This window comes from Pseudophryne corroboree, chromosome 4 (assembly GCF_028390025.1).
Source record: "Pseudophryne corroboree isolate aPseCor3 chromosome 4, aPseCor3.hap2, whole genome shotgun sequence".
Lineage (NCBI taxonomy): Eukaryota > Metazoa > Chordata > Amphibia > Anura > Myobatrachidae > Pseudophryne > Pseudophryne corroboree.
The window spans coordinates 747383136-747410214 of NC_086447.1; positions in this window are offsets into that span (position 1 = coordinate 747383136).

The window sequence follows — 27079 nt, forward strand, 5'->3', positions numbered from 1 at the left end:
AAATGTAAACAATCATTATGTCTAATCCTTTGTTTTCTGGATTTAAGAAGACATATTTTACTGCTTACATTCTGCAGTGCTTCTGGTTCAAAGCTGCCCACTTTAGGGAATGGTACCCTATCTTTGTCAGTCATACGTACCCATTCAGACAAAAAGTCTTCCGTGTGTGAACCATATTTTCCACACATAACAAACATCGCTGACCCCATGGGACGTGGCTTTACAACCTGAACTCTGGTTACAAAACGTCCACCACTTGTGCAATTGGATCCCTTCACGGACTTTTTCCTTTTACGCAATCCCCAATGCACAATATGAATAGACGGTGAAAGTTCTCAGAGCGATTTCACCCACTCACGCCCACGTTGGCCAGTACTACCATACACTGTCGATAGCGAAGGCAATGTACCCAACCTAGGGCCCTATCTGACCTATATTTACTGGAAGTTTTTAGGAATAACTTACCCTTTCCAGTAAAGTATCGGTCGTTGGAGATCTTCCCGAGAGAGACCAGCGAAAACTCCCTATGTACTTTATTATACACAAATCACGTTTGCGTATGCTCTATATAGCGCTAATGATATCGTGATTTTACGCAAAAGCTCGTAAAAGGATATTACGTTGCGATATGTATCGCACCCACAAACGTGCAGTCCAATCGCACAGCGTATAGGTACTTGTTACTCATTTGCCGTACGACCACGGGTCGTTGTACAAACTGGGACCCTCAGTCCGGAGCATAATACCAAAAAAACCTTTTTACTTCAATAGTTTGCAATACAATGCACTATCACGCTTCTCTACAAATCACCTCACAATTTGCGTATTAAACATTATACTAATGTGAGTCAGCCTTCTCACGCCACCAAGCCTCCACTCACTTGATGTACCAAACGACGGGATCCCGAATTCCGGGGTTCGAATTTCACTCACTCCTACGTTCGCTCACTCAGGTATACTTTGTTTTTCTGTAAAGAAAATTTTCATTCATTTAGATAAGCAGCTTTTCCCCCAGAGGCAATACAGTTTAAACAAAAAGTTTTATACTAATCTTTGGAAACCGAGCAGTTTTGTGCTATTGTAGCGTGGCTACTGTCCCACCTTTAGACTAAACGAACTATCGTGTGGTTTTATTATGCGCACACAACCCTACGCAAGCTTGCGTAATTACGCAACCATGCATACCTCTATGCTGCGTGTGCGGCCTTGCGCCACGTGCACGTTTTTGTACGCTGTCCTCACGTTCCGTACCACGTGTACCAATGTGCGTACGCAATAAAACAGATCACACAACTTCTATAAATGTGAGCAATAAAACTACTATTGCCCACTAAACACAACCCACACTTGTTCCATTTTAACCCTCTTACTACTGGGCCAGAACTGTGTTTTGTGATTGTACTCTTACTTCCTTAAATACTTTTATTTTTAACTATATAGCAACAAATGTATTCGGTTTCACACAGATCTAAATGAATCTAGCACTCTGAGTGTTATGGCAACAATGTGAGAGGGTATACAAAGAGTATGGGTGCCTTTTGTTGTGTATGCTTTTGGTGCCAGAAAAAAAAATTCACAGACTTTTAAATAGCTTTTTTCCTGTTTACTTTACGGGTTCTACCAGCATCCCTACAAACCATACAGAGCAGACGTAATTTAATCAGCAAACAAGTAGGGTTTTCAGTGCATCCACCGACCAAGAAAAGGTTACGTAGGATACTTTCTGTCCGCCCTTTTGCTGATAGATTATGTCTGCTGTGACCTGTTAGGCCAGTGTTTTTCAACCACTGTGCTGATAAAGCTAAATATTTATCTTATATAATACCCTTTATGAGGTCTAAGAACACTGTACGCTATCTACGTATGAAGTACCGTAAGGGTACGCACGTTGCGTAACAATCGCTTAGCCGTAGTCGAGACGCTCAAGCGTCATGTTCGCTCACGGCCAAGAGATCACTGGCAGGCACGCTATTGGCTGCTGACTAACGTAATGATTCGCTATAGCGTAGCGGACGCTCGGGACCACGAGGAGATCACCAGCGGCGCTGACGCTCACAATGTTAAACCTTTATATCTAAACCATAAACAATGTAATATGCTGTAAAACCTTAGTGTAGAGATAGGGTGTAGATGCAACCTAGTGTAACCTTATTAACTTAAAAGCTGTTTGAGCGTCACCGACGCTCTGAGAATACTAGACACTATAAGAAATAAACAGATACCTGGGCTTAGGGTCCAACGCCTAATATGTATATATTTTGAATGATATACTTTGCAAAAGAATTAATACAAATACAAATCATACACTACAATATAACATAGACTACCTAACCAGATAACTACACAGGAAATATAATACAATTACTATTTAAGGGAAAATAAGAGAAAAAGAGGAGAGAGAGAGAGAGAGAGAGAGAGAGAGAGAAATTGGCCCACAATAACAAGAAGATCAATATAGTTGCGGAGAAACACTTACGCACAAGGGGAAACGATCGCATGCGCCTCGATATCCAGCTCCCGATTATCAGCAATGAGAACCGTTGAAGAGAGTGAACTGGATATGGTCGGCCTGCCTATTTATGCCCCACACACAATACAATTCAATGGTCCCTACAATCTCATTGTTCATTGGACACAGGAATTCGGCTTCGCATTATAACAAAAGGTCATAGGTTGATTCATACAGGTGGGCTGTGACTGCTTCCAACTGTTCAGGTGGGTGGGACACTGAGTTTCCCGCCGCATGACTAAATAAGAACAAATAATAGTAAATGGACATAAACTTCTTATGTCCATAACTATTCGCACGAGCGATTAATCCGCTCCAAACCAACACCGGAATATTGCTATTTAAATACTCTTCCGATGGGTACCAAACACCACTGTATGACCCCTGTTAGACCCTGCGTACAATACAAAGAGGGATCTCTCTGTTCAGGAACATGCTATGTTAACTAAACTTTCAGAATCTATCAAAGGGACCATGATCTACAAAATACATTATATAGTGAAAATATGTAACGATTGAGTCGCACGCTACGATCACATAAACTCTACCGTAAATACGCATACCGTGCGCCTGCGGGTGCCCGCGACTGTGAGTATGCGCACGTACGGGAGAGCGCACGCATGCGCAGCACGGACCTGTGTGAGGTGCAAATATGGTAGTGTGCATAGAGATATTTTTCTGACTTTGACAGTCCACCCTTTGGCAGTCAACAATAACTGCCACCTTCTAAAACATTTCAAAAAGAGAAAAATATATGTCAGGGGTTAATACATTTACATGGTTGGGTAGGGGAGGAGAGGAGAAGGTAGGAAAAGGGTATGACCTAGTGAGATAGCAGAAGCATGTGTGTATGAGTCCATGTTTGGGGGGTCATGTATCATCGTGCCGTACGTGTGGTGCATCAAGCTTCGAGGTATTGCGAAGTATACATTTGAATTCCTTCTTATCCCGTGGTACGGGTCTGTGGATGGGCTGTCAAACTTTACCGAGCTCTTTTCGGCTTTGGTTGTAACAAAATGGGGGAGCACATTTTAGTTGATGATACATGAATGGGGGAGATATGTGATTGCTGATATCTGTGCCTGTATTCCCTATCGACTATGTGTGTCATTACCTGAGGGTTGTAGAAATGAAGAAAAGACATAATTACGGTAAATGCGGTGGTATTCTATGTCAGGTAAATGTACATTCGTCGATTGAGGTCTTGTTTGGTGCCTGTTGAATGCAGTCTTCTTTGTGCTTTTGCCCATAAGGTGCGAGCAAAAGCTGTCAATGTCCATAGATTTACAAAAGTGTTGGGCTAGCGTAATTTTAAAATTTCTAGGGAAACTGGGGATCCATGGCATAGTTCATCAAAAATCTGTGTATCAGGTTGTCAAAACTTCTTCTTTAATCCCTCTGTTGTCTGTATATCGGCTCATCAAATTCCTCGTCCAAGTGGGTCTTTTTACCTTGGAGGAAACGGAAAAACAGGTGAAAGAAACGGACCGTAGAAATCGCATTTTCATCACATCATTGTTTCTACATTTGGGTCATAAATCAAGTTCATTGGAATTACAGTTTCCTCACTCCTTGAACTCATTAGCCTAGTACGACGATTGCACCTCATTAAAGCCTGACCGCATCTAAATATCAAACCAATCGTTATGATAACACCTAAGATACATAGGAGAAACTTCCCAACATCCATTATGACTCCTTGAGCCCAGTCTCCTAAACCAGAGAACCAATTTTGCGGGTTCAACCATGACACCCAACCAGTCAGCTCATTACCTACAGCAGCAAGAGTGAGATTGTGTCTCCTGCGAAATTCCCACTTCAGATGGAGAATATCGTCCATCTTTTGGTCTATGACCTCGACCGGGTCCTCGGTGCTATTCGTAATATATGTGCAACATTTCACGCCGTATTGTGTTGCCAGTGTGACACAATATCCGCCTGTCACTGCTGTGAGGTAATTAAGAACCATTCTATGCTGTACCAGTTCTGTTTTATAAGCCTGAAGTTCTCTTCCAGTATACCTAAACGTGTCATCATACATTTCAGTGATATTATCTAACAAATTGGCGAGCGCAGATATGTATTTATAATTCAACACTCCTCTAGCGGTGCGAGTGATATCTAACGCGATTAGAAACTGAATCCCGGTGGATTCATGGATCACGTCAGAGGCCGGATGCTCTGTTCTTTCTATCAGGTGCCGTTTAACTATGTGCTCGTAATGGGTGTGAGTATAAGGAGTTTGGGCAACACGGTGTATGTCTTTCATTTTGTCATGCGATACAGTCATTACTTCAGGCAGTACTTTTCCAATATAACACAATCCTTCAGAGTTTGGGGCAAGCCACTTATACGCCTTTCTCCCGCATATGAAATATGCATCATCGGGGAGAACATATGGGACGGAGTAGGACATAACCATATTACACACCTTCCATGTGAAATCTCCTAACCCTAATTCTTCCATCTGCTTAGTACACGTATCAGGTTGTACGATATGTGCACAGTATCCTGGTGATACCTCTCCAACTCTCGTAATCCTATTTCCTAAGGTATACCTCTACCGGAAAGATTTTCCTCTACTGGCTATGTGGCGTATAAGCTCTGTATCTGTAGGCATTCTATCTGCTCTATGCGAAAAGGTCATGGTTTGATTACTCCATGACACTTCCCAATTTCCCGGCTTTCGGGGATTGGAGATGTTAAAACATAATAGGGACCTATCCACATGGTATTGGTGGAGCTTCAAACTAGGAGGGCTGGAGATATTAAACCTCCTGTCCACCGGTCTCCCACCACTTAACTCAAGTACCTCCCCTAACGTTAAAGGAAATGGTACTAGCCCTGATTTGCTATGACCTTGAGGTACTTGAGAGCATACCCAACAATCTGTTTTATTTAACACACTACCCACTAAGGAGTGATAGTCACTCAATGGATGCCGGTCCATATGGATATTAAAACTGGATTGGCATTTCTTTATGCACCCATCCTCAATGACATTGTTACAGAGCCGACAGATACAGTTTTCTTCAGCTAACAATCCTTCACAATTCCTTCTATGGTCAATGCTATCAGATCGTTTTCTGATACTCGCCTTTGCTTGTTGATTATGTTGTTCTTGGAAAACTACGCCTCCATCTCTGTCATCAGAACCCATTCCAGAACCTCTCTCGACCTCCATGGTACTCTCGCCGGAACAGACTGCTCTGGTCAACATCATGGTCAACAGGAAAATCCGGATCACAGTCTCTTGGGGCAGGTCCATCTTGTAGGAGGAAACGGAGAAGAATGAGAAGGGGGAAAAAAAAAAAATTTGAGGGAGAGGGGATGGGAAGTTGGAGAAAAACAATAAAAGGGAACAGGGGATCGACAACTGCTTTTGGTCTTGTGATTTTCAATGCTCAGGTGCCGCCTCAATCTTCCTGGAACAGACACTCCAGTGATACAACCTCTACCGTCTGTTCCTTATCACGGGACCTCTCTGGATCAGCAACCTTTTTACAGTGGGACGAATGAACCCAAGTCTCTCTCTCAGCAACCTTCAATGCTGTAGTGCTAGTCAATAAGACCTGGTATGGTCCTTCCCATCTGTCAATAAGGCAACCTGAGCGTAGAAAATTCCGTATCATTACATAATCCCCAGGTTCAATGTCATGACAATTACTATCTGGTAAATCAGGAATCACTAACTTCAGATTATCATTTTGATTCCTCAACTGTTTACTCATGTTAATCAAGTATTTTACAGTCACTTCATTGTTACACTTCAAATCATCCTGAGGGTTAATCATAACATGCGGTTGTCGACCAAACAAGATTTCAAAGGGAGACAGATTAAGAGGGGACCTGGGAGTGGTTCTGATGCTGTACAGTACAATGGGTAAAGCTTCTGGCCATGTCAATCCTGTCTCTGCCATCACTTTACTCAGTTTATTTTTAATAGTGCTGTTCACTCTTTCCACTTTCGCACTCGCCTGTGGACGGTATGGAGTGTGCAGCTTGCTATCAATTCTCATCAATTTACACATTCCTTGAAAGACATCACCTGTAAAATGGGTACCCCTATCACTTTCGATAATTCTAGGGATACCATATCTACATACAAATTCCTGCACAATTTTCTTAGCAGTAAACATAGCGGTATTTGTGGCCGCCGGAAATGCTTCGACCCAATTTGAGAAAACATCTATACAAACAAGTACATATTTCAAATTTCGACAAGGGGGTAATTGAATAAAGTCAATCTGTATTACCTGGAAAGGGCCGCCGGCAGGTGGGATATGAGATGGTTCTGTAGGTATTGCCTTTCCGATGTTCTTTCTCAGACAGGTAAGGCATGACATTGCCCTTTTACTCGCATGAGATGAAAATCCTGGGGCACACCAATATGCTCTTACCAACTTGCACATCCCTTCCTTGCCCAGATGAGTCAGCCCGTGAGCTGCCTCAGCTAAGCATGGAAGGTATGCTTTGGGGGCCACTGGTTTACCGTGTCCATCCGTCCAGAGTCCTGAGGACTCCTGACCATATCCCTTTGCCTTCCAGACTGCCTTTTCCTGTGTGGAACACAAATTTTGCATCTCACACAACTTCTGTGTGTTGATGGTATTAAATACCATCAGTTGTGTGGTGTCTGTCTGTCTGGGGGTAGCAGCTGCTAATTTAGCAGCTTCGTCTGCTCGGCTGTTACCAAGTGATTCTGGGTCTTGGCTATATGTGTGTGCTTTACATTTGATAACAGCCACTCTGTCGGGTTCCTGTATCGCTGTTAGAAGCCTTTTTATGTGAGCTGCATGCGCTACCGGTGTACCAGCTGCCGTCATGAAATTTCTGAGGCGCCATAGGGCTCCGAAATCATGGACTACCCCGAATGCGTATCTGGAATCGGTGTAGATATTGGCTGATTTGCCCTTAGCCAATTCACATGCTCTGGTTAGGGCGACCAGTTCAGCAACCTGGGCTGAGTGGGGTGGGCCTAGCGGTTCCGCTTCTATGGTGCCTTGGTCATCTACGACTGCGTATCCAGTACACAAGTCTCCCGAGTCTGACTGTCTATGACAACTACCGTCCGTGTAGAACGTAAGTTCTACATCTTCCAGTGGGTTGTCACTGATGTCAGGCCTTGCGGTAAAATTTTGGGTCAAATATTCCATACAATCATGAGTGTCTTCCTTTGTATTAAATCCTCCTTCCCCACCACTCTCATCCTCCACCCTTTGTGCCTGTCCAGGCACACCTGGGAGATATGTTGCAGGATTTAATGCACTGCATCTCCTTATGGTGATGTTTACGGGGGCCATTAGTGCCAATTCCCATCTTGTAAACCGCGCTGATGAGACGTGTCTGGTTTGGGCAGAATTTAACAAGGCTGACACTGCATGTGGTGTATGAATTGTGAGGTTGTGACCTAGCACGACGTCTTCGCTTTTCGTTACTAGCAATGCTATCGCAGCAACGCTTCGCAAGCATGTGGGGAGGGATCGCGCTACCGTATATAGCTGAGCGCTGTAATATGCTACCGGCCTGCTGGCATCACCGTGCTTTTGGGTTAGTACGCCTGCCGCGCAACCAGCACTTTCTGTTCCGTATAGTTCAAAGGGTTTCCCATAGTCAGGCATACCTAATGCTGGTGCCTGCGTTAGGCACTGTTTAAGTCTCTCAAATGCTGTCTCAGACTCGTCTGTATGCGAAATCCGATCAGGTTTGTTTGAGGAGACCATCTCCTGCAAGGGTAACGCTAGAATGGAAAACCCTGGGATCCAGTTACGGCAATACCCACACATTCCTAAAAATGTTCTGATCTGCTGCTGGGTTTGTGGCAGAGTCATGTCTCTAATTGCTTGAATTCTATCAGCGGTCAGGTGTCTCAGTCCTTGTGTTAGACAGTGTCCCAAATATTTTACCTTAGTTTGGCATAATTGCAACTTGTCTTTGGAAACCTTGTGTCCTGTGTCTGAAAGATGAAACAGGAGCTGTTTCGTATCCTTCAGGGATGCTTCCAATGAATCAGAACACAGTAGTAGATCATCCACGTACTGTATTAATACTGATCCACTCACTGGTTGGAAAGACTGTAAACAATCATGCAAAGCCTGGGAAAATATACTTGGGCTATCTATGAATCCTTGTGGTAATCGAGTCCATGTGTATTGGACTCCTCTGTATGTAAATGCAAACAAATATTGACTGTCAGGGTGCAGAGGTACCGAAAAGAAAGCGGAGCAGAGGTCAATAACAGTGAAAAATTTCGCAGTTGGAGGGATTTGCATTAAGATGACAGCTGGATTTGGCACTACGGGGAACTGACTCTCAACTATTTTGTTAATCCCCCTTAGATCCTGCACTAGCCGGTAACCCCTCCCCCCACTCTTTTTAACAGGGAAGATGGGACTAATGGCAGTGCTGGACGTTCTTACCAGAATGCCCTGTTGTAGCAAGCGCTCTATTACGGGATACACTCCTAACTCCACCTCTGGCTTCAGAGGGTACTGTGGGATTTTTGGAGCTATCCTACCATCTTTTACTTGTACAACTACCGGAGCTACGTTTGCCATTAATCCAGTGTCCTGTCCATCTTTAGTCCAAAGTGACTCTGGTATCTGAGATGTCATTTCTTCTACTTGGGAGGGAGTCCTATTTGTCATAATGGTATGTGACATTAATTTTGACGGGGAGTCTAACATGTCTCGCACTTCCTGAGCGTGATTCTCAGGTATGTCCAAGAATACACCTTCAGGAGTACAATAAATGACGCACCCCATTTTACACAGTAAGTCTCTTCCCAGGAGATTAGTCGGTGCCGATGCAGCCAGCAAAAAGGAATGCTTGGTATGTAAAGGCCCTATTGTAATCTCGGCTGGTTTGCTAACAGGGTAGTGCTGGACTACTCCCGTTACCCCTATGGCTGGAATTGTCTTACCAGTGGTTCTCATGCCCACTGTCGAATTTATCACTGATTTGGCCGCCCCTGTGTCTACAAGAAAGTTTAATGATTTACCAGCTACATTGATTGCAATTTCTGGTTCACTTCCAAGACTTGCAATCAATTTTACTGGCTGCAGATTACAGGTATGGCCACACCCCTATTGGGTATGGTGACCTCCCTGAATCCCGCTGGCAGCAACTACTTGTGATGGAGTTAATTGGGAGCTACCAGAGGCTTGCCAGTCTCTGTTCGGGGGGTATCTTTTTGTTTCCCCTGTATGTGGCTCATAACTCCGTTTCAGCGGACCTTGCTCCCAATGTCGTGTGTCGTGTCGTTGTCTAGGGGGTTGGTATGAGTTTCGTGAATTCTTCATTCTACAATCTCGTGCCATGTGTCCCTGTTTATGACAAGAATAACAAGTAACCACATTTGACTTACCCACAGGGTTTGGTGATATAAACAAAGGCTGCCTTGTGGTCAGGGCCTGTATACTTACTGACATTAATTTATCAGCTTGTTGTTCCCTGTGTCTGGTGATGTTCCTATCGTGATCAATAGCAGCCTCTCTCAAAGTAGCCACAGACAGACCTCGCCAACATGGTTGTGTGATCTGTACCCTAGTCTTCAATGACTCTTTTAAACCATCCATCAGTACCGATACTGCTACTTCTCGATGGTTTATGTTTGTTTTAATGTCCTCTATGCCTGTGTATTTTGCCATTTCTGATAATGCTCTGTGAAAATACTCTGCAGCTGTTTCTGACTCCTTCTGTTTAATGGAGAATATTTTGTTCCATTTAACTACGGCTGGGAAATACTCCTTTAACTGTAAGCTTATTCTTTTTACATTGTCTTTGTTGTACACATCTGTAAGAGGTACGTCCTGATCTAATCCACAGTCAGCTAAAAATTGAGCTGCGTCAACATTGGAGGGTAAACATGCTCTCAGCAATATCTGCCAGTCTTTGTTGTTGGGCTCTACGGTGTTACCTAGGTCTCTGATGTATTTTTGGCTGGCAACTAAGTCTTTTCTAGGGTCAGGGAATTCCGACACTATGGTCCTTAATTCCATTCGGGAAAATGGGCTGTACATGGCAATGTTCCTAACAGGAGTGACTCCTGAAGTGTCTGTTTTCCCATTTGGAACTACTATTACCTTAACAGGATTAACTCTAACAACCTCATTCTGTGTAGATTCTACAGGCTGTGGTGAAATAGTTTCAGCATAGTGTATGGTGCCGTACTTACCCGTTGATACGACCTCACCTATCCCTCCGCTAGGGGCCTTTGTTACTAATCTCGGGGGTGGAGCTGTGCCTACTGTGGTCTCTGCTATGGTGGCTGCTAGAGAGAGCGCTGAAATTGTTGCCGATTCGTCCTCTTGATCACACTCCTGAGGAAAGTTCAAAACAGGGTACAACTTGCACGGGTTAATACTTGCATTGGTTAATTGGTTAACATTATCTTTAACATTTACACAGTTGCTAAGTGTTTGTGTGTTACACCTTAATGCGTCATTCTCCGCAACCAATTTTTCTCCCGATATATATGGTGGCGGTGGGGCCGTGGCTATCAGTTTTCTGATCGAGCCAGATCCCGCCGCCTGAGCCAATCCTCTCTGTATGTCACCCTCCTGTTGCCACAACTGTAAATAATCATAATGCTTGATTCGTCTCTTGGCTGATTTAATGAGACATATCCTTCTCCTTAAATTCGTTAACACTTCTGTGCTGAAGCTACCTACTCTTGGGAATTTCTCCCCGTCATGTATTGTCATTCTCTCCCATTCATCACATAAAGCTTCTGTGTGACTTCCGTATTTCTCACACATTACGTATCTTGCCGACCCGACTGGTCGGTTTACTGAATCAACCCGAACCGAGGTTGATCGCCCCCTACCTGAACAAGTGGCCCCCATAGTTCGAAGGTGTTGCTTTATTCAACCAACCCTTACGCAAACCAAAATGTTCAAAATAGGCTGACGGTGGCGGTTTACCGAGTACCCCACTCACTCGCCCACGCCGACCAATACGACCTGATCACACCGATATGGTGCTGGCGGACTCGACCCAGGGCCCCTGCGACCTGAACCTCTATTTACTGGAACCTGTGAGGGTGATCCGAAGAACACTTACTCTTTCCAGTAACTATTGGTTGTTGGATAGTTCCTGAGTGAGCAGCGAACCTCCCTTAAAATAAAAAAAATTACACAAATCACGTTAGAATGTACAAATAGCGTTTATGACCTTTGTACACAAATAGTACCGGTCAGGTTTACTAATGCACACAATTACGTGCGGTACAATCGTTCAGCACATAAGCAACTAATCTTATGTACGGAGCGACCAGTGGAATCGAAAATTGCGGCTGCGAATTCCTTCAGCCAGAGCTTGTATGGCCTATATGGGTGTTGCACCAACCCTTTCTTGGTGTTGTGCCTGTGGACTGTATAGCGGACTTCCTTGTCTGCTGTACCTGAACCTGCTGGTCTGCTATGACCTCCTGGTCTGTTACAGTATGACCTCCTGGTCTGCTACACTCTAATGCTCAAATTGTATGTTTTAACCAGGGATGCCTCCCTAGCCACCATGTACGTCACTTACACGCATGTACCTCACGAGAACTCGACTTTTCTTGTGGTTCAACCTCAAAAATTGTAAAAACAAACACTCACTCACCACATATGCACTTTTGTTTCTATTTCTATTTCTGCGCAGAAATTTCTCTTTAGACCAGATGTGTTACAAATTAGGAGAAGGATCTGTTAATTTAAATTTCAAATGTTAAAATAGATTTGCGCGATTTATCGCCTTGCGTTATTTACCGCGTTGCGCTATTTATCGCGTTGAAAAAAATTAACGCTTGTGATTTGAGTTACGTGGGCGTACCCGTACGCTCCGTTGCGTAATATACGCTGCGTGCGTCGGCCCTTGGATTGCGTACGCAAGTCTCAGTCCTTTGTTAGAGACACGTGTACGCAAAGCAAAGATCCACCGTAACACAATTTATACGTTTATCAATGTAGATGATCCTTTATCATCTACCACGCACCACACTGACTTCGCCTTGTCTCTCAGGCACAGCTGTGTTTGTCTATACTTTAACTGTATTACCTTTTTACTCTTAAACTATAAAATAGCAGCAAATCTCTCTTAGCACGTTTATCAACTATAAAACTGGCAAACAGGAGAGTGATATACGAAAATACACAAATGAAAAAAAAAGAAATGCAGATATGCGTGCGTGTGTACGCAAGACAGAAAAATAAACAGTTTTAAAAGAGACTAGCGTGTTGTTCTTACCTCCGGTTCCCGGATTCCTTCAGCACCCTTTACTAAGAGAAGCAGACGCTTATCCAAACAGCACTACGAGGAATATGATCTCCCGCCCTTTGCTGCTGGATAATGTCTGCTGAAATTACCTAGTGCAGATATGTGAAGGACAGGACGAGCCCGCAATTGATAAAGCTAAATATTTATCTTATATAATACCCTTTATGAGGTCTAAGAACACTGTACGCTATCTACGTATGAAGTACCGTAAGGGTACGCACGTTGCGTAACAATCGCTTAGCCGTAGTCGAGACGCTCAAGCGTCACGTTCGCTCACGGCCAAGAGATCACTGGCAGGCATGCTATTGGCTGCTGACTAACGTAATGATTCGCTATAGCGTAGCGGACGCTCGGGACCACGAGGAGATCACCAGCGGCGCTGACGCTCACAATGTTAAACCTTTATATCTAAACCATAAACAATGTAATATGCTGTAAAACCTTAGTGTAGAGATAGGGTGTAGATGCAACCTAGTGTAACCTTATTAACTTAAAAGCTGTTTGAGCGTCACCGACGCTCTGAGAATACTAGACACTATAAGAAATACACAGATACCTGGGCTTAGGGTCCAACGCCTAATATGTATATATTTTGAATGATATACTTTGCAAAAGAATTAATACAAATACAAATCATACACTACAATATAACATAGTGTCAAAGTCAGAAAAATATCTCTATGCACACTACCATATTTGCACCTCACACAGGTCCGTGCTGCGCATGCGTACGCTCTCCCGTACGTGCGCATACTCACAGTCGCGGGCACCCGCAGGCGCATGGTATGCGTATTTACGGTAGAGTTTATGCGATCGTAGCGTGCGACTCAATCATTACATATTTTCACTATATAATGTATTTTGTAGATCATGGTCCCTTTGATAGATTCTGCAAGTTTGGTTAATATAGAATGTTCATGAACAGAGAAATCCCTCTTTGTTTGATACGAAGGGTCAGACAGGAGTAATACAGTGGTGTTTAGTATCCATCGGAAGAATATTTAATTAGAAATATTCCGGTGTTGGTTTGAAGCAGATCAATCGCTCGTGCGAATAGTTATGGACATAAGAAGTTTATGAACATTTACTTTATTTGCACTTTATTACCCATGCGGCGGGAAACCCAGTTTCCCTCCCACCTGAGCTGTTGGAAATAGTCACAGCCCACCTGTATGAATCAACCTATGACCTTTTGTTATGATGCGAAGCCGAATTCCTGTGTCCAATGAACAATAAGATTGTAGGGACCATTGAATTGCATTGTGTGTGGGGCATAAATAGGCAGGCCGACCATATCCAGTTCACTCTCTTCAACGGTTCTCATTGCTGATAATCGGGAGCTGGATATCGAGGCGCATGCGATCGTTTCCCCTTGTGCGTAAGTGTTTCTCCGCAACTATATTGATCTTCTTGTTATTGTGGGCCAATCTCTCTCAATTTCTCTCTCTCTCTCTCCTTCTCTTTCTCACTCATTTTCCCTTAAATTGTATTGTATTGTATTTCCTGTGTAGTTATCTGGTTAGGTAGTCTATGTTATATTGTAGTGTATGACTTGTATTGTGTTTAACTCTTTTGCAAGTATAGCATTCAAAATATATATTTAGGCGTTGGTGTTATGAGCCACGGCTGTGGCTCATTCCTGTTTTGCATTTTTGTTATGTATTTTATGTTATACTTCTGTTTATGTTCCCCGTGGGTGTCATGGGGTGCTCGGAGCTCACCCTTAAGGAGGGGATACTGTTATGAACCACAGGTAGTGGTTCATTTCTATTTTATGTTTATTTAGTTGTCTTGCATGCCAGGATTTCCCATTGCTCTGTTTTAGATTACTCTTGTCTGCTGCCGCTGGTGAGTCTGTGCAATTGCAGCTTGTTCCCATGTGTTCAGCCTCATCTGGCTGCTAATTGCATCTTGTCAGCTTGGAGTCCTGCAATAGGCCAGCTGCACTGGATTATTAATTAGGCCTCTCTGTTATATGCTGGCTGATTGCAGTTCGCAGATGCTGGTGATATTTCTGGGTTTTCAGTCTGCTTGAGTTCTGAGCTTGGTTCCTGCTAGTTCCTGAGCTTCCTGAATGCTGAATCTGTTTGCTGAAAGTGTTTCCAGTCCTGCTGTATCCGGTCGTTCCTGTTCTCAGTTGTCCTGTACTCGGAAGTCGTCATCTGTTCCTGGAGTCCTGACTGAGCACCTTTGAACATCCAGTGGTGTTCGTGAGTCACGGCATAGCCGTGTGTTGCGGCTTGGGCCGCTTAATTATTTATCTTTTATTATTTGTGTTCCGGAGCTTTTGCGGAGGATTCCGCTCCCACAGATCCACTCTGGTATCCAGCGGTGCTGGGTAGGAGTACGGACTAGTGGATTTTGGTTGTCCTTTTCCCTGGCGGGTTACCGCACATACCTCAGGTTTAGTCAGTTAGCTTGTAGCCCCTGGCCTGGTTGTTTAGTCAGAGGGCCCCTTGTTATCACCCTGTCTCGGATTTCCCTTTGTCTCCCATTAAGACCTGAGGGGGCATCGGAGTTGGGCAGACATAATCCGCCCTTCAAACGCGGCTGCCATGGGCTCAAGCAACCATAGTCTCGCAGGGGATTTCTGACCACACGGGCGAGACAACGGAGTTAGGGCGCCAGGGGCTATTCCCTTTCCATTCCCCTTTACCAGCATTATGTCCTGGTGCTCTGGACTCGCTTCATAACATCTCCCTTGTTCTGAGCACCAGGAACCTAACATTATCACCAGCCATACCACAAAAAAGAAATAAAACTTTTTTTTCTTTTTTGGCCCAGTCCAGTGTCTAGTCTAGAATCCAGTCCGGTGTTTAGAATCCAGTCCGGTGTTTAGAATCCAGTCCGGTGTTTAGAATCCAGTCCGGTGTTTAAAAAAAAAAAAAAAAAAGTCTTGTTTTGTTTAGCAAAATTTAGTCTTGCCTTGCCTTGTCTTGCCTTGTCTTGCCTTGCCTTGTCTTGCCTTGCCTTGTCTTGCCTTGTCTTGTCTAGTTTTAAATCCTCCTATGTCTACTATGCAAGCCCTGCAGGCATCTCTCGCAGCTCTGAACTCTGTATTCAGTGCTTTGAGACCAGAGCGACTAGAAGTTTTGCAGCAATCCCTAAAGCAACTGCAAAACCTTCTGACTAAAATCTTGCTCATTTTGCCAGAAGTCTTTGAGAGTACATCTATCTCTAAAGAGACTCTTGCTCACAGTATGGTGACAAGAGAATCCTCTGGTCTAATTGAAGAGAAAAGGTTTAAAAGTTTTCTGCGGCCCAGGCTCTCAGAAGAGGAGCGTCTGCGTCGCAGAAACTTAAACTTATGCCTATATTGTGGGGGTTTAGGCCATTATCTGCAGACCTGTGAGTTGCGCAAGCCAAAGTGTGGTGACGAGTCTTGCCCTCTGGCCAAGTTGAGTCATGATACAAGACCTACTCCTGTCTCTACTGTGGTAGAGGCACTTGTCACACAACCCACACAAAAAAGCTCTCTGTCCTATAATTGGGGTCCTTGGGCAAGGGAGCCCCATTATAGATTCAGGAATCAAAAGAGAATGTTTCTCTCCTCTCTTGAGGTTCCTGTGGAAGCGGAGTTGCAAGTCCCTGGAGTGGTGCCCGATGCCCAGGTTCCTGGAGTGGTGCCCGATGCCCAGGTTCCTGGAGTGGTGCCCGATGCCCAGGTTCCTGGAGTGGTGCCCGATGCCCAGGTTCCCGGAGTGGTGCCCGATGCCCAGGTTCCTGGAGTGGTGCCCGATGCCCAGGTTCCTGGAGTGGTGCCCGATGCCCAGGTTCCTGGAGTGGTGCCCGTAGCCCAGGGTCCTGGAGTGGTGCCCGTAGCCCAGGGTCCTGGAGTGGTGCCCGTAGCCCAGGGTCCTGGAGTGGTGCCCGTAGCCCAGGGTCCTGGAGTGGTGCCCGTAGCCCAGAGTGCTGGAGCGGTGCCCGTAGCCCAGAGTGCTGGAGCGGTACCCGATGCCCAGAGTGCTGGAGCGGTACCCGATGCCCAGAGTGCTGGAGCGGTACCCGATGCCCAGAGTGCTGGAGCGGTACCCGATGCCCAGAGTGCTGGAGCGGTACCCGATGCCCAGAGTGCTGGAGCGGTACCCGATGCCCAGAGTGCTGGAGCGGTACCCGATGCCCAGAGTGCTGGAGCGGTACCCGATGCCCAGAGTGCTGGAGCGGTACCCGATGCCCAGAGTGCTGGAGCGGTACCTGATGCCCTAGCTTATAGAGGGACATCAAATATTATAGTTCAGGTGTCCATATCGGAAGGGGTCTCAGAAGCTGTTACCCCAGGTAGGGACTTGAAAAGCGCAACCCTAGAAAGGGTCTCTAAAACCATAGTTCTTGAGGGGAACTCGAGAAGCAAAACCCCAGAAGGGATCTTTGAAGTAATATCCCCAAGTGGGGTCTCGAGAGACGCAGCCCCAAAGAAGGGTCTAGAAGTCGCTTCCCCAGGAAAGAACTTAAGAAGCATAGCATTAGTGGAGGATCTGAACGTTATTGCTTCAGCAAAAGTCCCGGAAGTCATAGTCCCGGGAGAACTTTCGATAATTATCGACTCAGAGAGGGAGGCCGATGGCCCGATCCCAGTCAGGGAGGCCAACGGCCCGGTCCCAGTAAAAGAATCCGAGGTGCTGGCCCCAGCGGGGTTCTTGGAGGCCACTGCCCCAGCGGGGTTCTCGGAGGCCACTGCCCCAGCGGGGTTCCCGGAGGCCACTGCCCCAGCGGGGTTCCCGGAAGTCACTGCCCCGGGTGGGGTTCAGAAAGTCACTGCCCCGGGTGGGGTTCAGAAAGTCACTGCCCCGGGTGGGGTTCAGAAAGTCACTGCCCCGGGTGGGGTTCAGAAAGTCACTGCCCCGGGTGGGGTTCAGAAAGTCTCAGCCCCGGGTGGGGTTCAGAGAGTCTCAGCCTCGAGTAAGGTCAATAGTGACCAGGTCCTAGCAAAGCACTCCAGTCAGTCAGATGAGAAGGAAACAGATCCTGACTCTGATATCTCAACATCCATAACCTTTGATGGGGACTTCGCCCAATTTCTGGCGCTTTTCAAACACTATTACACTATTATGTTGTCTAGACCATTTCAGGGCATCACTTCAGAAAACCTTGGGCTCTATCTGATTTATTCTTTTAGAGGAGAGCCTTCTGAGTGGGCAACCAGCCTAATGAAAGCTGAAGATCCCATTCTTCAGGATCCCCTAGCATTCTGTGATGCAATTGTTAAAAGATACGGTTCCAAAGAAATTGGTTCAGGTTCCTCTAAGTCACCCGTCTTGTCTGCTGAGAGTCCACCAAATACTGTAAACTCTGCACAAGAGTCCCAGCCCGATGTTTTGACTGCAGGATGTGCTTTTTTGACTTCTTCTTCTTCTAATAATAGTACTTTACCAGAAAGTTCAGCTCCCAAGGGTAAGAAACCTGTCTCTGATTTGAACGCAGCCTTGCTGGGTGGTACCATCAGTTCAGACAATGTTTGGGGAATTACCTTGGTCAGACCTAAAGAGCTTTGTAAAAAGAAGAAGAAGAAAAAGAAATAATTTTTTGACTCTTGCCTTGATTTAAAAAAAAAAAAAAAAAAAAGATTTTTTTTTTCTCTCCTTGTCTTGTGTCCTGTGGCCACCGTTAGGGGGAGGGCACTGTTACAAGTTGTTGCTACAGCTTGTTTTTGTTTTCTTGTCTGTTAGACCAGTGTGTCAGGTTTTTGTTTTTTTTTGTATCCCTTGTTCTGGATAGTCTGAATTTTGGGGTCATTTGACCCCTCCTCAAGGGGGGGGTAATGTTATGAGCCACGGCTGTGGCTCATTCCTGTTTTGCATTTTTGTTATGTATTTTATGTTATACTTCTGTTTATGTTCCCCGTGGGTGTCATGGGGTGCTCGGAGCTCACCCTTAAGGAGGGGATACTGTTATGAACCACAGGTAGTGGTTCATTTCTATTTTATGTTTATTTAGTTGTCTTGCATGCCAGGATTTCCCATTGCTCTGTTTTAGATTACTCTTGTCTGCTGCCGCTGGTGAGTCTGTGCAATTGCAGCTTGTTCCCATGTGTTCAGCCTCATCTGGCTGCTAATTGCATCTTGTCAGCTTGGAGTCCTGCAATAGGCCAGCTGCACTGGATTATTAATTAGGCCTCTCTGTTATATGCTGGCTGATAGCAGTTCGCAGATGCTGGTGATATTTCTGGGTTTTCAGTCTGCTTGAGTTCTGAGCTTGGTTCCTGCTAGTTCCTGAGCTTCCTGAATGCTGAATCTGTTTGCTGAAAGTGTTTCCAGTCCTGCTGTATCCGGTCGTTCCTGTTCTCAGTTGTCCTGTACTCGGAAGTCGTCATCTGTTCCTGGAGTCCTGACTGAGCACCTTTGAACATCCAGTGGTGTTCGTGAGTCACGGCGTAGCCGTGTGTTGCGGCTTGGGCCGCTTAATTATTTATCTTTTATTATTTGTGTTCCGGAGCTTTTGCGGAGGATTTCGCTCCCACAGATCCACTCTGGTATCCAGCGGTGCTGGGTAGGAGTACGGACTAGTGGATTTTGGTTGTCCTTTTCCCTGGCGGGTTACCGCACATACCTCAGGTTTAGTCAGTTAGCTTGTAGCCCCTGGCCTGGTTGTTTAGTCAGAGGGCCCCTTGTTATCACCCTGTCTCGGATTTCCCTTTGTCTCCCATTAAGACCTGAGGGGGCATCGGAGTTGGGCAGACATAATCCGCCCTTCAAACGTGGCTGCCATGGGCTCAAGCAACCATAGTCTCGCAGGGGATTTCTGACCACACGGGCGAGACAACGGAGTTAGGGCGCCAGGGGCTATTCCCTTTCCATTCCCCTTTACCAGCATTATGTCCTGGTGCTCTGGACTCGCTTCATAACATCTCCCTTGTTCTGAGCACCAGGAACCTAACAGTTGGACCCTGAGCACGGTATCTGTGTATTTCTTATAGTATTAAGTATTCCCTGAGCGTCAGTGACGCTCGAACAGCTTTAAAGGTAATAAGGTTATACTGTGTTGCATTTACTCTCTAACATTACACTAAGGTTTTACTGCACAATACACTGTTTATGGTTTAGATACAAAGGTTTAATATAGTGAGCGTCAGCTCCGCTGGTGATCTCCTCGTGGTCCCGAGCGTTCGCTACGCTATAGCGAATCATTACTTTAGTTAACAGCCAATAACGTGCCTGCCTGTGATCTCTTGGCCGTGAGTGAACGTGACGCTTGAGCGTCTCGATCACGGCAAAGCGATTGTTACGCAACTAGCGTACCCTTACGGTACTTCATACATAAATAGCGTACAGTGTTCTTAGACCTCATAAAGGGTATTATATACGATAAATATTTAGCTTTATCAATTGGGGGCTCGCCCTGTCCTTCACATATCTGCACTAGGTAATTTCAGCAGACATTATCCAGCAGCAAAGGGCGGGAGATCATATTCCTCGTAGTGCTGTTTGGATAAGCGTCTGCTTCTCTTAGTAAAGGGTGCTGAAGGAATCCGGGAACCGGAGGTAAGAACAAAACAATAGTGTCTTTTTAAAACTGTTTATTTTTCTGTCTTGCGTACACACGCACGCACACATATATATCTGCATTTCCTTTTCATTGGTGTATTTTCGTATGTCACTCTCCTGTTTGCCAGTTCTATAGTTGATAAACGTATAAATTGTGTTACGGTGGATCTTTGCTTTGCGTACACGTGTCTCTAACAAAAGACTGAGACTTGCGTACGCAATCCAAGGGCTGACGCACGCAGCGTATATTACGCAACGGAGCGTACGGGTACGCCCACGTAACTCAAATCACAAGTTTTTTTTTCTCTCTCCTCTCAACACGATAAGTAGCGCCACGCGGTAAATAACGCCAGGCGATAAATCGCGCAATTTTTTTTTTAATTCCAAATTTAAATTAATAGATCCTTCTCCTAATTTGTAACACATCTGGTCTAAAGAGAAATTTCTGCGCAGAAATAGAAATAGAAACAAAAGTGTATATGCGGTGAGTGAGTGTTTGTTTTTACAATTTTTAAGGTTGAACCACAAGAAAAGTCGAGTACTCGTGAGGTACATGCGTGTAAGTGACGTACATGGTGGCTAGGGAGGCATCCCTGGTTAAATATACAATTTGAGCATTAGAGTGTAGCAGACCAGGAGGTCATACTGTAACAGACCAGGAGGTCATAGCAGACCAACAGGTTCAGGTACAGCAGACAAGGAAGTCCGCTATACAGTCCACAGGCACAACACCAAGAAAGGGTTGGTGCAACACCCATATAGGCCATATAAGCTCAGGCTGAAGGAATTCGCAGCCGAAATTTTCGATTCCACTGGTCGCTCAGTACATAAGATTAGTTGCTTGTGTACTAAACGATTGTACCGCACGTAATTGTGTGCATTAGTAAACCTGACCGGTACTATTTGTGTACGAAGGTCATAAACGCTATTTGTACATTCTAACGTGATTTGTGTAATTTTTTTTTTATTTTAAGGGAAGTTCGCTGCTCACTCAGGAACTATCCAGCAACCAATAGTTACTGGAAAGAGTAAGTGTTCTTCGGAGCACCCTCACAGGTTCCAGTAAATAGAGGTTCAGGTCGCAGGGGCCCTAGGTCGAGTACGCCAGCACCATATCGGTGTGATCAGGTCGTATTGGTCGGCGTGGGCGAGTGAGTGGGGTACTCGGTAAACCGCCACCGTCAGCCTATTTTGGACATTTGGTTTGCGTAAGGGTTGGTTAAATAAAGCAACACCTTCGAACTATGGGGGCCACTTGTTCAGGTAGGGGGCGATCAACCTCGGTTCGGGTTGATTCAGTGAACCGACCAATTGGGTCGGCAAGGTATGTAATGTGTGAGAAATACGGAAGTCACACAGAAGCTTTATGTGATGAATGGGAGAGAATGACAGTACATGACGGGGAGAAATTCCCAAGAGTAGGTAGCTTCAGCACAGAAGTGTTAACGAATTTAAGGAGAAGGATATGTCTCATTAAATCAACAAAGAGACGAATCAAACATTACGATTATTTGCAGTTGTGGCAGCAGGAAGGTGACATACAGAGAGGATTGGCTCAGGCGGCGGGATCTGGCTCAATCAGAAAACTGATAGCCACGGCCCCACCGCCACCATACATATCAGGAGAGAAATTGGTTGCGGAGAATGACGCACTAAGGTGTAACACACAAACACTTAGCAACTGTATAAATGTTAAAGATAATGTTAACCAATTAACCAACGCAAGTATTAACCCGTGCAAGTTGTACCCTGTTTTGAACTTTCCTCAGGAGTGTGATCAAGAAGACGAATCGGCAACAATTTCAGAGCTCTCTCTAGCAGCCACCATAGCGGAAACCACAGTAGGCACAGCTCCACCCACGAGATAAGTAACAAAGGCCCCTAGCGGAGGGATAGGTGAGGTCGTGTCTACAGGTAAGTACGGCACCATACACTATGCTGAAGCCATTTCACCACAGGCTGTAGAACCCACACAGTGTGATGTTGTTAGAGTTAATCCTGTTAGGGTAATAGCTGTTCCAAATGGGAAAACTGACACAACAGGGGTCACCCCTGTGAGGAACATTGCCATGTATAGCCCATTTTCCAGAATGGAATTAAGGACCATCGTGTCTGAATTCCCTGACCCTAGAAAAGATTTAGTTGCCAGTCAAAAATACATCAGAGACTTAGGTAACACTGTAGAGCCCAACAATAAAGACTGGCAGATATTGCTGAGAGCATGTTTACCCTCCAATGTTGACGCAACTCAATTTTTAGCTGATTGCGGATTAGATCAGGATGTACCTCTTACAGATGTGTACAACAAAGACAATGTAAAAAGAATAAACTTACAGTTAAAAGAATATTTCCCAGCGGTAGTCAGATGGAACAAGATATTCTCCATTAAACAGAAGGAGTCAGAGACAGCTGCAGAGTATTTTCACAGAGCATTATCAGAAATGGCAAAATACACAGGCATAGAGGACATTAAAACAAACATAAACCATCGAGAAGTAGCAGTATCGGTACTGATGGATGGTTTAAAAGAGTCATTGAAGACTAGGGTACAGATCACACAACCATGTTGGCGAGGTCTGTCTGTGGCTACTTTGAGAGAGGCTGCTATTGATCACGATAGGAACATCACCAGACACAGGGAACAACAAAGTGATAAGTTAATGGCCGTAAGTATACAGGCCCTGACCACAAGGCAGCCTTTGTTTGTATCACCAAACCCTGTGGGTAAGTCAAGTGTGGTTACTTGTTATTCTTGTCATAAACAGGGACACATGGCACGAGATTGTAGAGTAAAGAATGTACGAAACTCATACCAACCCCCTAGACAACGACACGACACACGACATTGGGAGCAAGGTCCGCAGAAACGGAGTTATGAGCCACATGCAGGGGAAACAAAAAGATACCCCCCAAACAGAGATTGGCAAACCTCTGGTAGTTCCCAGCTAACTCCCTCACAAGTAGTTGCTGCCAGCGGGATTCAGGGAGGTCACCATACCCAATAGGGGTGTGGCCATACCTGTAATCTGCAGCCAGTAAAATTGATTGCAAGTCTTGGAAGTGAACCAGAAATTGCAATCAATGTAGCTGGTAAATCATTAAACTTTCTTGTAGACACAGGGGCGGCCAAATCAGTGATAAATTCGACAGTGGGCATGAGGACCACTGGTAGGACAATTCCAGCCGTGGGAGTAACAGGAGTAGTCCAGCATTACCCTGTTAGCAAACCAGAAGAGATTACAATAGGGCCTTTACATACCAAGCATTCCTTTTTGCTGGCTGCATCGGCACCGACCAATCTCCTGGGAAGAGACTTACTGTGTAAAATGGGGTGCGTCATTTATTGTACTCCTGAAGGTGTATTCTTGGACATACCTGAGAATCATGCTCAGGAAGTACGAGACATGTTAGACTCCCCGTCAAAATTAATGTCACATACCACTATGACAAATAGAACTCCCTCCCAAGTAGAAGAAATGACATCTCAGATACCAGAGTCACTTTGGACTAAAGATGGACAGGACACTGGATTAATGGCAAACGTAGCTCCGGTAGTTGTACAAGTAAAAGATGGTAGGATAGCTCCAAAAATCCCACAGTACCCTCTGAAGCCAGAGGTGGAGTTAGGAGTTTACCCAGTAATAGAGCGCTTGCTACAACAGGGCATTCTGGTAAGAACGTCCAGCACTGCTAATAGTCCCATCTTCCCTGTGAAAAAGAGTGGGGGGAGGGGTTACCGGCTAGTGCAGGATCTAAGGGGGATTAACAAAATAGTTGAGAGTCAGTTCCCCGTAGTGCCAAATCCAGCTGTCATCCTAATGCAAATCCCTCCCACTGCGAAATTTTTCACTGTTATTGACCTCTGCTCCGCTTTCTTTTCGGTACCTCTGCACCCTGACAGTCAATATTTGTTCGCATTTACATACAGAGGAGTCCAATACACATGGACTCGATTACCACAAGGATTCATAGATAGCCCAAGTATATTTTCTCAGGCTTTGCATGATTGTTTACAGTCTTTCCAACCAGTGAGTGGATCAGTATTAATACAGTACGTGGATGATCTACTACTGTGTTCTGATTCATTGGAGGCATCCCTGAAGGATACGAAACAGCTCCTGTTTCATCTTTCAGACACAGGACACAAGGTTTCCAAAGACAAGTTGCAATTATGCCAAACTAAGGTAAAATATTTGGGACACTGTTTAACACAAGGACTGAGACACCTGACCGCTGATAGAATTCAAGCAATTAGAGACATGACTCTGCCACAAACCCAGCAACAAATCAGAACATTTTTAGGAATGTGTGGGTATTGCCGTAATTGGATCCCAGGGTTTTCCATTTTAGCGTTACCTTTGCAGGAAATGTTCTCCTCAAACAAACCTGATCGGATTTCGCATACAGACGAGTCTGAGGCAGCATTTGAGAGACTTAAACAGTGCCTAACGCAGGCACCAGCATTAGGTATGCCGGACTATGGGAAACCCTTTGAACTATACGGAACAGAAAGTGCTGGTTGCGCGGCAGGCGTACTAACCCAAAAGCACGGTGATGCCAGCAGGCCAGTAGCATATTACAGCGCTCAGCTAGACACGGTAGCGCGATCCCTCCCCACATGCTTGCGAAGCGTTGCTGCGATAGCATTGCTAGTAACGAAAAGCGAAGACGTCGTGCTAGGTCACAACCTCACAATTCATACACCGCATGCAGTGTCTGCCTTGTTAAATTCTGCCCAAACCAGGCACGTCTCATCAGCGCGGTTTACAAGATGGGAATTGGCACTAATGGCCCCCGTAAACATCACCATAAGGAGATGCAGTGCATTAAATCCTGCAACATATCTCCCAGGTGTGCCTGGTCAGGCACAAAGGGTGGAAGGTGAGAGTGATGGGGAAGGAGGATTTAATACAAAGGAAGATACACATGATTGTATAGAATATTTGACCCAAAATTTTACCGCAAGGCCTGACATCAGTGACAACCCACTGGAAGATGCAGAACTTACGTTCTACACGGACGGTAGTTGTCATAGACAGTCAGACTCGGGAGACTTGTGTACTGGATACGCAGTCGTAGATGACCAAGGCACCATAGAAGCGGAACCGCTAGGCCCACCTCACTCAGCCCAGGTTGCTGAACTGGTCGCCCTAACCAGAGCATGTGAATTGGCTAAGGTTAAATCAGCCAATATCTACACCGATTCTAGATACGCATTCGGGGTAGTCCATGATTTCGGAGCCCTATGGCGCCTCAGAAATTTCATGACGGCAGCTGGTACACCGGTAGCGCATGCAGCTCACATAAAAAGGCTTCTAACAGCGATACAGGAACCCGACAGTGTGGCTGTTATCAAATGTAAAGCACATACATATAGCCAAGACCCAGTATCGCTTGGTAACAGCCGAGCAGACGAAGCAGCTAAGTTAGCAGCTGCTACCCCCAGACAGACAGACACCACACAACTGATGGTATTTAATACCATCAACACACAGAAGTTGTGTGAGATGCAAAATTTGTGTTCCACACAGGAAAAGGCAGTCTGGAGGGCAAAGGGATATGGCCAGGAGTCCTCAGGACTCTGGACGGATGGACATGGTAAACCAGTGGCCCCCAGAGCATATCTTCCGTGTTTGGCTGAAGCAGCTCACGGGCTGACTCATCTAGGCAAGGAAGGGATGTGCAAGTTGGTAAGAGCATATTGGTGCGCCCCAGGATTCTCCTCTCATGCGAGTAAAAGAGCCATGTCATGCCTTACCTGTTTGAGAAAGAATATTGGAAAGGCAATACCTACAGAACCATCCCATATCCCACCTGCCGGCGGCCCTTTCCAGGTAATACAGATTGACTTCATTCAATTACCCCCTTGTCGAAATTTGAAATATGTACTTGTTTGTATAGATGTTTTCTCAAATTGGGTCGAAGCATTTCCGGCGGCCACAAATACCGCTATGTTTACTGCTAAGAAAATTGTGCAGGAACTTGTATGTAGATATGGTATCCCTAGAATTATCGAAAGTGATAGGGGTACCCATTTTACAGGTGATGTCTTTCAAGGAATGTGTAAATTGATGGGAATTGATAGCAAGCTGCACACTCCATACCGTCCACAGGCGAGTGCGAAAGTGGAAAGAGTGAACAGCACTATTAAAAATAAACTGAGTAAAGTGATGGCAGAGACAGGATTGACATGGCCAGAAGCTTTACCCATTGTACTGTACAGCATCAGAACCACTCCCAGGTCCCCTCTTAATCTGTCTCCCTTTGAAATCTTGTTTGGTCGACAACCGCATGTTATGATTAACCCTCAGGATGATTTGAAGTGTAACAATGAAGTAACTGTAAAATACTTGATTAACATGAGTAAACAGTTGAGGAATCAAAATGATAATCTGAAGTTAGTGATTCCTGATTTACCAGATAGTAATTGTCATGACATTGAACCTGGGGATTATGTAATGATACGGAATTTTCTACGCTCAGGTTGCCTTATTGACAGATGGGAAGGACCATACCAGGTCTTATTGACTAGCACTACAGCATTGAAGGTTGCTGAGAGAGAGACTTGGGTTCATTCGTCCCACTGTAAAAAGGTCGTTGATCCAGAGAAGTCCTGTGATAAGGAACAGACGGTAGAGGTTGTATCACTAGAGTGTCTGTTCCAGGAGGACGGAGGCGGCACCTGAGCATTGAAAATCACAAGACCAAAAGCAGTTGTCGATCCCCTGTTCCCTTTTATTGTTTTTCTCCAATTTCCCATCCCATCTCCCTCAATTATTTTTTTCCCCCTCTCATTTTTCTTCGTCTCCTCCTATAAGATGGACTTGCC